Source organism: Salvelinus alpinus, chromosome 8, assembly GCF_045679555.1.
Source record: "Salvelinus alpinus chromosome 8, SLU_Salpinus.1, whole genome shotgun sequence".
NCBI lineage: Eukaryota > Metazoa > Chordata > Actinopteri > Salmoniformes > Salmonidae > Salvelinus > Salvelinus alpinus.
Genome location: NC_092093.1, coordinates 64,146,272 through 64,164,978, shown reverse-complemented (window position 1 = coordinate 64,164,978; position 18,707 = coordinate 64,146,272). Strand labels below are relative to the sequence as shown.

Genomic DNA, 18,707 nt, shown 5'->3' with positions numbered 1-18,707 from the left:
AGGGAGTAGAAACTAACATGGCTATATATAGGGAGTAGAAAATAACATGGCTATATACAGGGAGTATAAAATAACATGGCTATATATAGATGGGTAGAAAATAGCATGGCTATATACAGGGAGTAGAAAATAACATGGCTATATACAGGGAGTAGAAAATAGCATGGCTATATATAGGGAGTGTAAAATAGCATGGCTGTATATAGAGGAGTAGAAAATAGCATGGCTATATACAGGGAGTAGAAAATAACATGGCTATATATAGGGAACAGAAACTAGCATGGCTATATATAGAGGAGTAGAAAATAGCATGGCTGTATACAGGGAACAGAAACTAGCAAGGCTATATACAGGGAGTAGAAAATAACATGGCTGTATACAGGGAGCAGAAAATAACATGGCTGTATACAGGGAGTAGAAAATAACATGGCTGTATACAGGGAATAGAAAATAACATGGTTATATACAGGGAGTGGAAAATAACATGGCTGCATACAGGGAGTAGAAAATAACATGGCTGTATAGGGAGTAGAAAATAACATGGCTCTATATAGGGAGTAGAAAATAACATGGCTGTATACAGGGAGTAGAAAATAACATGGCTGTATACAGGGAGTGGAAAATAACATGGCTGTATATAGGGAGTAGAAAATAACATGGCTATATACAGGGAGTAGAAAATAACATGGCTGTATACAGGGAGTGGAAAATAACATGGCTGTATACAGGGAGTAGAAAATAACATGGCTGTATAGGGAGTAGAAAAATAACATGGCTCTATATAGGGAGTAGAAAATGACATGGCTGTATACAGGGAGTAGAAAATAACATGGCTCTATACAGGGAGTAGAAAATAACATGTCTGTATACAGGGAGTGGAAAATAACATGGCTGTATATAGGGAGTAGAAAATAACATGGCTATATACAGGGAGTAGAAAATAACATGGCTATATACAGGGAGTATAAAATAACATGGCTGTATATAGGGAGTAGAAAATAACATGGCTATATACAGGGAGTAGAAAATAACATGGCTATATACAGGGAGTAGAAAATAACATGGCTGTATATAGGGAGTAGAAAATAACATGGCTATATACAGGGAGTATAAAATAACATGGCTATATACAGGGAGTAGAAAATAACATGGCTGTATACAGGGAGCAGAAAATAACATGCCTGTATACAGAGAGTAGAAACTAACATGGCTATATACAGGGAGTAGAAACTAACATGGCTATATATAGGGAGTAGAAAATAACATGGCTATATACAGGGAGTATAAAATAACATGGCTATATATAGATGGGTAGAAAATAGCATGGCTATATACAGGGAGTAGAAAATAACATGGCTATATACAGGGAGTAGAAAATAGCATGGCTATATATAGGGAGTGTAAAATAGCATGGCTGTATATAGAGGAGTAGAAAATAGCATGGCTATATACAGGGAGTAGAAAATAACATGGCTATATATAGGGAACAGAAACTAGCATGGCTATATATAGAGGAGTAGAAAATAGCATGGCTGTATAGAGGGAACAGAAACTAGCAAGGCTATATACAGGGAGTAGAAAATAACATGGCTGTATACAGGGAGCAGAAAATAACATGGCTGTATACAGGGAGTAGAAAATAACATGGCTGTATACAGGGAATAGAAAATAACATGGTTATATACAGGGAGTATAAAATAACATGGCTGTATAGGGAACAGAAAATAGCATGACTATATATAGGGAATAGAAAACAGCATGGCTGTATACAGGGAGTAGAAAATAGCATGGCTATATATAGATGGGTAGAAAATAGCATGGCTATATATAGGGAATAGAAAATAGCATGGCTATATACAGGGAGTAGAAAATAGCATGGCTGTATAGGGAGTAGAAAATAGCATGGCTGTATAGGGAGTAGAAAATAACATGGCTGTATAGGGAGTACCAGTACCGAGTCGATGTGCAAGGGTACGAGGTAATTGAGGTAGCTATGTACTGTACATATAGGCTATGTGTGCCATTTTAAAAGTGATGTAGTTCTGTACTTGAGCTGTTCTTGTCTATTACTGTTCTGTATTATGTTATATTTCCTGTTTTGTGTTGACCCCAGGAAGAGTAGCTGCTACTTTTGCAACAGCTAGTAGGGATCCAAATAAAATCCCAAATAAAAAAACAAAATACCAAATAGGTAGGGGTAAAGTGAATACTAGCAGCATATGTGGTGAGTGTGTGTGTGTGGGTGTGCATGTGCATGTGTCTGGGAAGCGTATGTAATGTGTGTGTGTATGAGTCTGTTGGGGTGTCAGTGTAAGTATGTGTGTGTGTGTGTGTGGTTAGAGTTCAGTGTGTGTGCAAAGGGTCAGTGCAAGAGTTAGTGTAAAAAAGTGTCAATGCAGGTAGTCAGGGTAGCCATTTGATTAGCTATTTAGCAGTTTTGTTTAGAAGTCTTATGGCTTGGGGGTAGAAGCTGTACAGGGTCCTGTTGGTTCCAGACTTGGTACCGCTTGCCGTGCAGTAGCAGAGAGAACAGTCTATGGCTTGGGTGGCTGGAGTCTTTAAAAAATGTTTGGGCCTTCCCTTGACACCACCTGGCAGAGAGATCCTGGATGGCAGGGAGTTCGGCCCCAGTGATGTACACACTACCCTCTGTAGCGCCTTGCGGTCATCAGTAGCCTACAACTATGTTGTCAGTAGCTGCAGGCTACTGATGTTTCAGAAACCAGCTACATTTCCCCAAGAACATTATGTACGCAGACATACAGTAGATTACACTCCATGTTTCCTCAACCAAGGAACAGTAGGCTAAATGCGTACGCATACATAGGTTCATTTGCTCCTAGCAGAACTCGGCTAGGCGACGTGAACGTCTGTGCTCGCATACTCCCTTAAAAGAGCCTTGCTTGAAAAACTAGAAAAATGCAGCAATATTACCATTTGTCCTTCTTGAGACACAGTAGCCAGTACACTAAAATAACTCAAGAAATCTGTAATTAATTTTGACGTTTTTGCCGAGGAGGTCTAAGTCACGCAATTTCACATCTAAATAAGATGTTTTGGCGCAGTATTTCTCAAGTGAAAAAATGTGGATGAAAACTAGTCGTCTGTCATTTAATGACAACACACACTTCATTGAAGAATCCCTACTGTTGACCAATCATTGACGAAAGGGCGAAAAAAAACGGTTTGCTCGAACAGCCAAAAAACTCTGCCGAACAACAAACAAACAAAAACATCAGATCAGACTATGTTGTCACAATATAAGCGCAAACTGTTTAAACTGGAAAGCATATGGTAAGCTTTACAGTACAGCAACACCATCCTTATCGAACTCTGCACTTCCCATCAAATACTGTTAGGGTTGCGTCAATTCAATCTGGTATAAGGACAAGTATGACAATGAGTCACTAATTGTATGCTATGTATTTTTTATTAACTAAGTAATAAATGGCAAATGCAACTTTCGTATATACGGGTTCACTGCACCACCCCGCAGGGTGGAACAAGGAACTGACTTGTTCCTGACAAAGATATTATAATATACTCATGACAGAGATAGTTCCCGCTTCCGAGAAGGCCTGTCAGAGTAGAGACTGGGCGTGGTTTAGACTCACCCAGCCTATCGCCGGCGCTCAGGCTAGTCCTAGCCTCTTTGCGCTCTTTGGTGTCCCGGCGCTGTTGCTGTGTAGATTACGCTCCCTCACCCCAGAGACTGAGGTCAGACAGCTCTACAACATTGTCTGAGCTATTCGCACCTGCATACAAAAGCACACTGTTCTCGCTCAAGGCTAACCACCGCTTCCCAGCACACTTATCTGGGGCTAACTGTTACTTCCAGCACACACACACAGACACCCAGGCTCCCAGGCCAACAGTTGCTAATATTCAATCACATGTGTTATAGTATTGCGTTATAGTGCATAACTCAGAACCTCACAATACCCCAAAACAAAACTGTGAAGACTTCTGCTCTAAAACAATTTTATGACCCCTAGTGATTTCTCAGCTCCAAAATCCAAATTGCTCTAATATACGTAATCCACGGGATGTAGGATAGTCAAGTGTGCAGTGGTGGAAAAAGTACTAAACTCTCATACTTGAGTAAAAGTAAAGATACATTAATAGAAAATGACTCAAGTAAAAGTAAAAGTCATCCAGTAAAATACTACTTGAGTAAAAGTCTAAAAGTATTTGGTTTAAAATATACTTAAGTGTCAAAAGTAAAAGTAAAAGTATAAATATAAATCATTTCAAATTTCTTATATTAAGCAAACAAGATGGCACCATTTTCTTGTTTATTTATTTATTTATGGAAATCCAGGGGGACACTCCAACACTCAGACATTATTTACAAACCAAGCATGTGGGTTTAGGGAGTCCGCCAGATCAGAGGCAGTACACGGGATGACCAGGGATGTTCTCTGTTTAGTGAGTCCGCCAGATCAGAAGCAGTAGGGATGACCAGGGATGTTCTCTGTTTAGTGAGTCCTCCAGACCAGAGGCAGTAGGGGTGACCAGGGATGTTCTTTGTTTAGTGAGTCCGCCAGATCAGAAGCAGTAGGGATGACCAGGGATGTTCTCTGTTTAGTGAGTCCTCCAGATCAGAGGCAGTGGGGGTGACCAGGGATGTTCGGTTGATAAGTGCGTGAATTTGACTATTTTCCTGTCCTGCTAAGCATTCAAAATGTAACGAGTACTTCTGTGTGTCAAGAAAAATGTATGGAGTAAAAAGTATACTTTCTTAAGGGATGTAGTGAAGTAAAAGTAAAAGTGGTCAAAAATATAAATAGTAAAGTAAAGTACAGATACAAAATAACTACTTAAGTAGTACTTTAAAGTATGTTTACTTAAGTACTTTAAACCACTACAAGTGTGTTTTGAAATGTTATATCTGCGTTCTCTGTGTCATCCCAAGATAGATGTCACAATCTCAGAGACCTCCTGGTCAACCATGAAAGAAGCCGGTGTGGCGGGAGACTGCTGCGGCCGTTGCTAACAGACTTTTTACCTCTCTCCCCTGGCCTGTGACGTGTCCTAGGATTTGTACTCCAAAGCCTAGGTTAGTTATGAGGGGTTTTCTTAAATAAATCATGAAACCGACACAGGGACACTATAATTATAATTTGATAGGCTACAAATGAATAAGTCATATGTTGCCTAAGTTTACAGTAGTTTACTAAAGGGTAGACTAAATAACCGAGTTTGAATCGAGGGAAAGATGATCAAATCTTTTGTCCATTTAGTTTAATTGGAATTAAGATGACCTTAGTGCTACAATGCTTTTAGGAAACCCAGGCCAGAACTCTTATGTCACGCTGGTTTCCATGGGGATTGGAAGCTCATTAACTATGAACATGGTAATCAGAAGTAATTAGTCCTGTTTTATATAAGCCTCATCATGAGCATCATCATCACACAGACAACATGTTAATCCCCCTGCCTGCCGAGCCTACGGCGTAAACACATGACATCCACAGTGGGTCCTGGAACATATGTAGGCTATACATGACACTCTCGTGTGAAGCCCTCATTATGCATGAATTCCCCATCATTGTGCAACAGAACTAAAGTGGTTCTCAGGAGTGTGCTCACGTCTTACACTTACATGTAGGATCTCTATGACTCACGTGATGAATTACTTGGGGGATATGAGTGGTCATTTAGGCTCCTATAGATCATGCTTAATGCTCAATGGGGTAATGAGTCTCCAGATGGCTCAGGGTGGAACTCCTGTAGCTAATGACTATAGGGGCGGAAGGTTGCCTAGTGATTAGAGAGGCGAGCTGGCAACCGTTCGAATCCCAGGTCCAACTGGAAAAAATCTGTTGAGAAGTGAGTTGGCAACCAGAGGGTTGCTGGTATCAAATCCTAGATGCCATTGCCTGCTGTTGTACCCTTGAGCAAGGTACTTAACCCCACACAACACTGGGCGCCCAGTGTGGCAGCACCTCTCAAAAAACCTGTACACTGTATGTGTGTCTTTCGGAGGGGTTGGGTTAAAAGCGGAAGTCACATTTCGGTTGGACCCTTAAAGGCATCTTAATCATTCTGTCAAAGCATGTAACTTCCCTCCACAATACAATTTATGCTGTCCTCCTATCATATCACTTCTCCATCCAACCCAGACATGAGCTGCTGGATGGCAGTGAGCTGCTTAGGAAAAAGTTTACGACATACGAGACCGTTTCATTGGCTCCTGCAACAGAAGACACTTTGACCTTTCATACTTCTTCCTGTGACATCTGAGGCCGCGGAATGCCAAGGCCTGGAGGCGAGGGCCTGACCAAGTAACCATAGCAACATAGTACTGTTATACATAAAGCCTACATTCAAACAATGAAATTCCAATGAATAGGGCCAGATGTACAGCACTCCCTTCCCTGCCCCTCTCCACTATAGGGAATCTAAGTACTAGAATTGGTAGAACTTGTCTCCAGCAGTAATGTATTTTTACCATATCCAGCAGGAATGTATTTTTACCATATCCAGCAGTAATGTATTTTTACCATATCCAGCAGTAATGTATTTTTACCATATCCAGCAGTAATGTATTTTTACCATGTCCAGTAGTAATGTATTTTTACCATATCCAGCAGTAATGTATTTTTACCATATCCAGCAGTAATGTATTTTTACCATATCCAGCAGTAATGTATTTTTACCATTTCCAGCAGTAATGTATTTTTACCATATCCAGCAGTAATGTATTTTTACCATATCCAGCAGTAATGTATTTTTACCATATCCAGCAGTAATGTATTTTTACCATATCCAGCAGTAATGTATTTTTACCATATCCAACAGTAATGTATTTTTACCATATCCAGCAGTAATGTATTTTTACCATATCCAGCAGTAATGTATTTTTACCATATCCAGCAGTAATGTATTTTTACCATGTCCAGCAGTAATGTATTTTTACCATATCCAGCAGTAATGTATTTTTACCATATCCAGTAGTAATGTATTTTTACCATATCCAGCAGTAATGTATTTTTACCATATCCAGCAGTAATGTATTTTTACCATATCCAGCAGTAATGTATTTTTACCATATCCAGCAGTAATGTATTTTTACCATATCCAGCAGTAATGTATTTTTACCATATCCAGCAGTAATGTATTTTTACCATATCTAGCAGTAATGTATTTTTACCATATCCAGCAGTAATGTATTTTTACCATATCCAGCAGTAATGTATTTTTACCATATCCAGCAGTAATGTATTTTTACCATATCCAGCAGTAATGTATTTTTACCATATCCAGCAGTAATGTATTTTTATCATATCCAGCAGTAATGTATTTTTTACCATATCCAGCAGTAATGTATTTTTACCATTTCCAGCAGTAATGTATTTTTACCATTTCCAGCAGTAATGTATTTTTACCATATCCAGCAGTAATGTATTTTTACCATATCCAGCAGTAATGTATTTTTACCATATCCAGCAGTAATGTATTTTTACCATATCCAGCAGGAATGTATTTTTACTATATCAGGCAGGAATGTATTTTTACCATATCCAGCAGTAATGTATTTTTACCATATCCAGCAGTAATGTATTTTTACCATATCCAGCAGTAATGTATTTTTACCATATCCAGCAGTAATGTATTTTTACCATTTCCAGCAGTAATGTATTTTTACCATTTCCAGCAGTAATGTATTTTTACCATATCCAGCAGTAATGTATTTTTACCATATCCAGCAGTAATGTATTTTTACCATATCCAGCAGTAATGTATTTTTACCATTTCCAGCAGTAATGTATTTTTACCATATCCAGCAGTAATGTATTTTTACCATATCCAGCAGTAATGTATTTTTACCATATCCAGCAGTAATGTATTTTTACCATATCCAGCAGTAATGTATTTTTACCATTTCCAGCAGTAATGTATTTTTACCATATCCAGTAGTAATGTATTTTTACCATATCCAGCAGTAATGTATTTTTACCATTTCCAGCAGTAATGTATTTTTACCATATCCAGCAGTAATGTATTTTTACCATATCCAGCAGTAATGTATTTTTACCATATCCAGCAGTAATGTATTTTTACCATTTCCAGCAGTAATGTATTTTTACCATATCCAGCAGTAATGTATTTTTACCATATCCAGCAGTAATGTATTTTTACCATATCCAGCAGTAATGTATTTTTACCATATCCAGCAGTAATGTATTTTTACCATATCCAGCAGTAATGTATTTTTACCATATCCAGCAGTAATGTATTTTTACCATGTCCAGCAGTAATGTATTTTTACCATATCCAGCAGTAATGTATTTTTACCATATCCAGCAGTAATGTATTTTTACCATATCCAGCAGTAATGTATTTTTACCATATCCAGCAGTAATGTATTTTTACCATATCCAGCAGTAATGTATTTTTACCATATCCAGCAGTAATGTATTTTTACCATTTCCAGTAGTAATGTATTTTTACCATATCCAGTAGTAATGTATTTTTACCATATCCAGCAGTAATGTATTTTTACCATGTCCAGCAGTAATGTATTTTTACCATTTCCAGTAGTAATGTATTTTTACCATATCCAGTAGTAATGTATTTTTACCATATCCAGCAGTAATGTATTTTTACCATATCCAGCAGTAATGTATTTTTACCATATCCAGCAGTAATGTATTTTTACCATTTCCAGTAGTAATGTATTTTTACCATATCCAGCAGTAATGTATTTTTACCATATCCAGCAGTAATGTATTTTTACCATGTCCAGCAGTAATGTATTTTTACCATATCCAGCAGTAATGTATTTTTACCATATCCAGCAGTAATGTATTTTTACCATATCCAGCAGTAATGTATTTTTACCATATCCAGCAGTAATGTATTTTTACCATATCCAGCAGTAATGTATTTTTACCATATCCAGCAGTAATGTATTTTTACCATTTCCAGCAGTAATGTATTTTTACCATATCCAGCAGTAATGTATTTTTACCATATCCAGCAGTAATGTATTTTTACCATATCCAGCAGTAATGTATTTTTACCATATCCAGCAGTGATGTATTTTTACCATATCCAGCAGTAATGTATTTTTACCATATCCAGCAGTAATGTATTTTTACCATATCCAGCAGTAATGTATTTTTACCATATCCAGCAGTGATGTATTTTTACCATATCCAGCAGTAATGTATTTTTACCATATCCAGCAGTAATGTATTTTTACCATATCCAGCAGTAATGTATTTTTACCATATCCAGCAGTAATGTATTTTTACCATATCCAGCAGTAATGTATTTTTACCATATCCAGCAGTAATGTATTTTTACCATATCCAGCAGTAATGTATTTTTACCATTTCCAGCAGTAATGTATTTTTACCATATCCAGCAGTAATATATTTTTACCATATCCAGCAGTAATGTATTTTTACCATATCCAGCAGTAATGTATTTTTACCATTTCCAGCAGTAATGTATTTTTACCATATCCAGCAGTAATGCATTTTTACCATATCCAGCAGTAATGTATTTTTACCATATCCAGCAGTGATGTATTTTTACCATATCCAGCAGTAATGTATTTTTACCATATCCAGCAGTAATGTATTTTTACCATATCCAGCAGTGATGTATTTTTACCATATCCAGCAGTGATGTATTTTTACCATATCCAGCAGTAATGTATTTTTACCATATCCAGCAGTAATGTATTTTTACCATATCCAGCAGTAATGTATTTTTTACCATATCCAGCAGTAATGTATTTTTACCATATCCAGCAGTAATGTATTTTTACCATATCCAGCAGTAATGTATTTTTACCATATCCAGCAGTAATGTATTTTTACCATATCCAGTAATAATGTATTTTTACCTTATCCAGCAGTAATGTATTTTTACCATATCCAGCAGTAATGTATTTTTACCATATCCAGCAGTAATGTATTTTTACCATATCCAGCAGTAATGTATTTTTACCATATCCAGCAGTAATGTATTTTTACCATATCCAGCAGTAATGTATTTTTACCATTTCCAGCAGTAATGTATTTTTACCATATCCAGCAGTAATGTATTTTTACCATATCCAGCAGTAATGTATTTTTACCATGTCCAGCAGTAATGTATTTTTACCATATCCAGCAGTAATGTATTTTTACCATATCCAGCAGTAATGTATTTTTACCATATCCAGCAGTAATGTATTTTTACCATATCCAGCAGTAATGTATTTTTACCATATCCAGCAGTAATGTATTTTTACCATATCCAGCAGTAATGTATTTTTACCATATCCAGCAGTAATGTATTTTTACCATATCCAGCAGTAATGTATTTTTACCATATCCAGCAGTAATGTATTTTTACCATTTCCAGCAGTAATGTATTTTTACCATATCCAGCAGTAATGTATTGTTTACCATATCCAGCAGTAATGTATTTTTACCATATCCAGCAGTAATGTATTTTTACCATTTCCAGCAGTAATGTATTTTTACCATATCCAGCAGTAATGTATTTTTACCATATCCAGCAGTGATGTATTTTTACCATATCCAGCAGTAATGTATTTTTACCATATCCAGCAGTAATGTATTTTTACCATATCCAGCAGTGATGTATTTTTACCATATCCAGCAGTGATGTATTTTTACCATATCCAGCAGTAATGTATTTTTACCATATCCAGCAGTAATGTATTTTTACCATATCCAGCAGTAATGTATTTTTACCATATCCAGCAGTAATGTATTTTTACCATATCCAGCAGTAATGTATTTTTACCATATCCAGCAGTAATGTATTTTTACCATATCCAGCAGTAATGTATTTTTACCATATCCAGCAGTAATGTATTTTTACCATATCCAGTAATAATGTATTTTTACCTTATCCAGCAGTAATGTATTTTTACCATATCCAGCAGTAATGTATTTTTACCATATCCAGCAGTAATGTATTTTTACCATATCCAGCAGTAATGTATTTTTACCATATCCAGCAGTAATGTATTTTTACCATATCCAGCAGTAATGTATTTTTACCATTTCCAGCAGTAATGTATTTTTACCATATCCAGCAGTAATGTATTTTTACCATATCCAGCAGTAATGTATTTTTACCATGTCCAGCAGTAATGTATTTTTACCATATCCAGCAGTAATGTATTTTTACCATATCCAGCAGTAATGTATTTTTACCATATCCAGCAGTAATGTATTTTTACCATATCCAGCAGTAATGTATTTTTACCATATCCAGCAGTAATGTATTTTTACCATATCCAGCAGTAATGTATTTTTACCATATCCAGCAGTAATGTATTTTTACCATATCCAGCAGTAATGTATTTTTACCATATCCAGCAGTAATGTATTTTTACCATATCCAGCAGTAATGTATTTTTACCATATCCAGCAGTAATGTATTTTTACCATATCCAGCAGTAATGTATTTTTACCATATCCAGCAGTAATGTATTTTTACCATATCCAGCAGTAATGTATTTTTACCATATCCAGCAGTAATGTATTTTTACCATTTCCAGCAGTAATGTATTTTTACCATATCCAGCAGTAATGTATTTTTACCATATCCAGCAGTAATGTATTTTTACCATATCCAGCAGTAATGTATTTTTACCATTTCCAGCAGTAATGTATTTTTACCATATCCAGCAGTAATGTATTTTTACCATATCCAGTGAGAGGCAGACTACACCTTGCTGTCTGGAGCACAAAAGAGCAGGTTGGCCAATGGAGATTTCCCATCAAGTCCTATTTGGATCTACTTCTGCGGTAAGCAAGTGCAAAGGGCCTTGGGATGCATTAACCCAGAGCTCTTTGAGTGGTAATGTCTTACAACATTTCAACATATATCGCTCAAACCTTATCAATTTTAATTCTGAAAGCCAGAGCTCCCATGATAAAACATTAACGGTGGGGAGGTATTCTGATCCCATAGGCAGAGATGGGCAGCAGAGGATCCCTGTGGAGTCAGAGCCTTGCTTCGTGACCATTCTACGTGGCTAAATGAATCCTGAGCCCTATCAGTGGAGTAATCATGACAACTGGCCCCTGGCTCTCTTCCCTCTTCATCCATCATTCAGGCCAGTTAAAACACCCAGGACTGTCACAGCTACAGCTCAACAGGCATTTATTAACTGCCAACGGTCAGGTGTTACCATGGGGATGGTAGGGGTCAGGTCGTCAGGGAGATAACTTAGGAAACAGTTGCCACGTCAGTTAGAGATGTCCTGCTCAGTTCCCATTGGGTGAAAATAGTTCTGGTTATGAAAACTGACAGTTTAACTCAGTGTGTTGAGTGAATATGGTTTTTCTGAGATGAAGAAAACCCTGACTGGCCATAATGACACTATGTCAAATCATCAGTTACACAAGCTGACTTGGTGGTGCGTAGAGCTACAGGAAACTGTTGTCTGCCAGCTGTCAGACACTTCCTCAGTGTCAGTCTGACAACACCAGTTCTGCTCAACATCATAGTCACTTAGAAGCCCTTGTAATGCCTTTATTTTGAAATGGCCTAACTATAAAACAGCGCCTTGTGTAACTGAATCCTCCATGGCTTTAATCCTTATAACACACAACCTTCCTAGCTCTGTCAAACAGAGGTTAAAGAAGAGGGCCCATTCTTCTCAGCAGCATGCTGCTGCCACTGAAGTTGATAGCAATCTGGCTGGTATGTGAAGTCCAGAACCGATGTGTGAGACCTCACAAGCGAAAGTTGTGGAGAAAGGAGGAAACTTTTAATGATCTGCTGGAGTCGCTCTCAGTCAGTGTAATTAGTTCAAACGAGCTGTGGGTCCCACCTGCTGCGTGTGTCCCTCACGAACCCCTTTTAAATGTAAATACTGCCCGCCGTCAATCACACTCAATCACATTACCAATCCCATAGCGAGGCGCGCACACACACACACACGACACCTAAGCACACAAACACATTCACACTATAACTCAAACTCACACTGTGACACATGTGCCCACTTGCATTAATGCTCACTCACACGAATTTCAGTGAATTCAGTGAACACACCAATGCTCTCACAATAAATCCACCCACCCACCCACCCACCCCACACACACACACACACACACATCCATACGCACATTCGCAGTCCAGCACATTCAATTAGTCACAATCCTTCAAAAGGCTCTGGTATTCTCTCCATCCCAAACCGCTGACTGGCTGCCATATCTTTATGTTCTCGGCAGGAGCTGCAATGGAGCAGAAAACTAAAAACATCCAGGTAACCTCAACCAAACCTCAGGGGAACAGAACAACCGACAGCCAAAACCAGCGCATTTGTATGCATCACAGGAGACTGGTGAGAGGAGGACAGGCTACTAATACAGGGCCTTCAGAAAGTATTCATACCCCGTGGCTTATTCCACATTTAGTTGTTACAGCCTGAATTCACAATGGATTAAATTGATATTTTTTCTCACCCATCTACACACAGTACCCCATAATGAGAAAGTGAAAACATGTATGTTTCTCACCCATCTACACACAATACACCATAATGAGAAAGTGAAAACATGTTGTTGTTTTTTTATGTTGCAAAGGTAGTGAAAATGAAACACATAAATATCTAATTGACATAAGTATTCACACCCATGAGTCAATACATTAGAATCACCTTTGGCAGTGATTACAGCTGTGAGTCTTTCTGGATAAGTCTCGAAGAGCTGGATTGTACAGTATTTGCCCATTAATTTTTTTACATTTCTTCAAGCTCTTGTCTAATTGGTAGTTGATCATTGCTAAACAACCATTTAAGTCTTGCCATAGATTTTCAAGCAGATTTAAGTCAAAACTGTAACTCGGCAACTCAGGAACATTCCACGTCTTCTTGTTAAGCAACTCCAGTGTAGATTTGGCGTAAAAGGTTAATTAATCTCCCAGTGTCTGGTGGAAAGCAGACTGAACCAGGTTTTCCTCTAGGATTTTGCCTGTGCTTAGCTCCATTGCATTTATTTTTTATCCTGAAAAAACCCTTACTCCTTAATGATTACAAGCATACCAATAACATGATGCAGCCACCACTATGCTTCAAAATATGGAGAGTGGTACTCAGTAATGTGTTCTATTTGATTTGCCCCAAATACAACAGTTTGTATTCAGGACAAAAAGTGAATTGCTTTGCCTTGTTGCAAACAGGACGCATGTTTTAGAATATTTTATTCTGTACAGTCTTCCTTTTCACTCTGTCATTTAAGTTAGTATTGTGGAGGAACTACAAAGTTTTTGATCCATCCTCAGTTTTCTCCTATCACAGCCATTAAACTCTGTTTTAAAGTCACCGTTGGCCTCATGGTGAAATCCTTCCTCTCCGGCAAGCCTGTATCTTTGTAGTGACTGGGTGTATAAATACGCCATCCAAAGGGATATTAAATGTCTGTTCACAAAGAAGGTGCCCATTTTTGTGAGGCATTGGAAACCATCCCTGGTCTTTGTGGTTGAATCTTTGATTGGAAACCATCCCTGGTCTTTGTGGTTGAATCTTTGCTTGAAATTCACTACTCGACTGAGGGACCTTACAGATAATTGTATGTGTGGGGTACAGAGATGAGGCAGTCATTCAAAAATCATGTTGAACACTATTATTGCACACAGAGTGAGTCCATGCAACTTTTCATGTGACTTGTTAAGCACATTTTTACTCCTGAACTTATTTAGGCCATAACAAAAAGGTTGAATACTTTTTGACTCAACATTTCAGCTTTTCATTTTTTTATTAATTTGTAAAAAATTAAATCAACATAATTCCACCTCGACATTATGGGGTATTGTGTGTAGGCCAGTGACCCCAAAAAATCTCAATTGAATCAATTTTAAATTCAGGCTGTAACACAACAAAATGTGGAAAAAGTCAAGGGGTATGAATACTTTCTGAAGGCACTGTAATGGCTGGAATAGAATGGTAACAAACACATAGATACCATGTGTTTGATACCATTCCATACATTCCGTTCAAGACATTATTATGAGCCCATCCTCCCCAATTAAGATGCCACCAGCCGCCTGTGGTATGCATGTAGGGAACGTATGAATGCATACATAAGGCACCAGATGGAGCACGTCCATGTGGGATACTCTAACAGGGAGTCATTCTCCACGGGTGTATACCAGTGTACAGTTATTGTTACGTATACGTCTGTGTCTGTGTCTGTGTCTGTGTCTGTGTCTGTGTCTGTGTCTGTGTCTGTGTCTGTGTCTGTGTCTGTGTCTGTGTCTGTGTGTGTTTGCATTCGGAAAATAAATGGATGAAACCAGCAGGCACATCTCATAAAATGTATTAGACAGGGGAAAATCACATCCCCATCCTACATCAGATACTTGGAAAATATGAATTACAGAAAAAAAGGGACGTGAGGTTGATGTAAATGAAAACCAGATAAATAAAGCAGTCGCTGACTGCGCTGACAGCATCAGAGGTAGTGCTCAACGGAGGCCAGGCCACACACCAAAGATCAACACGTCTGTAGTGGCTTCCTTTCCTCTTTACCATAGCCACTGCCCTAACCTGAAGCGGGGTTGTTTCGTACGCATCTTGTTAATGTATTTCAGGAAGAAGCAGGGCCAGGGAGGTTTCCTGCCTTTTTCTTCCAAACTCTATTTGGGCTGTTTGTTGTCCCACTGGTCTGCGCTCCACTTCCCGTTATGTTAATGTGTCCTGGGGAACTTACTCATCCGCTGACCTGGACTTGGTGGCAGCAGGCAGGCTCAATGGGAGAGGGCTCAAAACGATACGCAACTGTCCTCCTTGGCTCTTTTCACCTCCCACTCCTTCCAACTTCCCTCCTCCTCACCCCAGGTTTCCCTCCAACCCTCCCTCTTGTCATATCGTTTTGATTTGTTGACATGCTTGTTTTGTTTTTATGGATGACTTCCGCCCACTGCAAAGCCAATTTCCTCTTAGAGTTCTCTAAAAATGCATCCTGACTGCCTGGAATGAATGACTGATCTGACATGATTGGATAGGTGAGAGCAATTCAATGGTAACATTGCTTTCATCTAGCCAACTGTCAAACCCTCTGATCACTCTTGAAAGAAGGAGAGAAAGGTCTCCCTACACTTTCACCTGGATCCCTCTACACTCCCTCCTTTTTATGCTATCTTCCCCATTCCCAATAACCCTTCCATTCCATCCTCTCCCCATGCCCCTCCCTACCTTTACCTCTCTAACTAATCTACCTATCCTTCTCACCATGCCCCTCCCTACATTTACCTCTCTAACTAATCTACCTATCCTTCTCCCCATGCCCCTCCCTACCTTTACCTCTCTAACTAATCTACCTATCCTTCTCCCCATGCCCCTCCCTACCTTTACCTCTCTAACTAATCTACCTATCCTTCTCCCCATGCCCCTCCCTACCTTTACCTCTCTAACTAATCTACCTATCCTTCTCCCCATGCCCCTCCCTACCTTTACCTCTCTAACTAATCTACCTATCCTTCTCCCCAGCCCCTCCCTACCTTTACCTCTCTAACTAATCTACCTATCCTTCTCCCCATGCCCCTCCCTACCTTTACCTCTCTAACTAATCTACCTATCCTTCTCCCCAGCCCCCTCCCTACCTTTACCTCTCTAACTAATCTACCTATCCTTCTCCCCAGTCCCCTCCCTACCTTTACCTCTCTAACTAATCTACCTATCGTTCTCCCCAGTCCCCTCCCTACCTTTACCTCTCTAACTAATCTACCTATCGTTCTCCCCAGTCCCCTCCCTACCTTTACCTCTCTAACTAATCTACCTATCCTTCTCCCCAGTCCCCTCCCTACCTTTACCTCTCTAACTAATCTACCTATCGTTCTCCCCAGTCCCCTCCCTACCTTTACCTCTCTAACTAATCTACCTATCCTTCTCCCCAGTCCCCAGTCCCCTCCCTACCTTTACCTCTCTAACTAATCTACCTATCCTTCTCCCCAGTCCCCAGTCCCCTCCCTACCTTTACCTCTCTAACTAATCTACCTATCCCCAGCCCCCTCCCTGCTCACCTCCTGCCTAGTCCTTGTAGTACTCTCTTCTTGAGGAGGTCCAGCCTGTCGCTGGCCAGCACCCCCCCTAAGGGCGGTGAAGAAGGCGCAGTAGTGGGCCATGTTGTGGAGCATGAGCAGGACTTCAGCCAGCAGCTCATTGGTCACTAGCAGGTGGCGTAGACACGCCCTCTTGTGGTTCCTGCAGTGGTAGCAGCCACACCCCTCCACTAGCGGACTGAAGTCATCTCTGTACCTGGAGAGCAGAGGTCAAGGGTCACAGACAGACAACAGACAGACAGACACACATACATGTGCACACACACACACACAAACACACCATGTTCCTTTGAGTAGAGTGCAAGGGACAGAGGCACGTGTGTATAGTACACACACTAACTGGCACTCATGGACACAAACCTCTCATCTTTCAGGTTGATTTTAAAAGGAGTCATCTTGGTTTGGTCTTCTTGGGGATTATCAGTTCCAGTCGTCTCACCTATGCCAGTATCTGGCTTGTCCTTGTCCGACTCCACAACTGCCAAAATACGCACCAATCAAATCAATCCCTTATGCCACACCCATTAAACTACACCAATCTTATATTTTCACTAAACCCACACATTCCAAAATCCACAGCAGTCAGATCATGCCCTAAAACCATACATCCTAAACCAATTATGGTCCATTGTGTTCTAATTTCACGCTCTTCTCCTCTCCAACAAAGGAATATCAGTATTTGCACCATCCACCGAAACACAAAACCCTCCAACCCCCCCCCCCCCCCACACACACACACACACAAAGAGTTATCAGGCACCACCACCCAGAGAGAGCAGCTAAGGTCAACAGGAGGGCAAACAGAATGATCCAGTCATGGAGAGAGGAAGAGAATGAAGGAGAAAGAGAGAGAGCGAGAGGGAGAAAGAGGGAGAGAGGAAGAGAGAGAGCGAGGAAGAGAAAGAAAGAGAGAGAGAGAGGGAGGAAGAGGGAGAGAGGGAGAGATGAAGAGAAAGCGAGGCAGAGAGAGACCCTTAAATTGAAATTGAGAGATATCCTGTTAGAGAGAAACAAAGAAGGGGAGAGAGAGGAAGAGAAAGAGAGAGAGGGAGAGAGAGAAAGAGAGTGCGAGAGAGGATGAGAGTGAGAGAGAGGAAGAGAAAGAGAGAGTGAATAAGAGACAGAGAGAGAGAGAGAGAGAGAGAGAGAGAGAGAGAGCGAGAGAGAGAGAGAAGGAGAGAAAAAGAAAGACAGAGAGGACATAAACAAAGAGGGAGCAGATAGCGGGAGAGAGGGCAAACTGATTGATCCTGTTAGAGAGAGAGAAACAAAGAAGAGAAGAGATAGGAATGGAGAGAGAGATAGAGAGTGAGAGAGAGGGTGGGCATAGCAAAACAGAGATTGGTGGAGATGGAGAAGAAAAGAGCCCATGTATATAATAAATAGGGAGGAGAGTGAGAAGGGGATGGATAAAGGTGAAAACAAGAGTGGAGAGAACAAACATGACAAGGAAGGGGGGGATGAGGGGACAAAGGAGGTGGGCAAAGAGAGAGGTAAAATTGGACATGGGAGGGAGAGAGTGAGAGAGGGGGGAGAGGGAGGAGGAGAGATGGATGTACAAGAAAGGTAGAAAGAGTTTGACAGATGAATGGAGAGACAGAGGCAGAGTAAAGAGAGAGAGATGGAGGGAGAGACGGAGGCAGAGTAAAGAGAGAGAG

The 18,707-nt window shown here is 39.7% G+C and overlaps 1 pseudogene; it reads right to left on the bottom strand.

The window, feature by feature from the left end:
* The window catches only part of LOC139582321 (queuine tRNA-ribosyltransferase accessory subunit 2-like), a 101,031-nt pseudogene that overhangs the window by 23,237 nt on the left and 59,087 nt on the right, over positions 1–18,707 (bottom strand).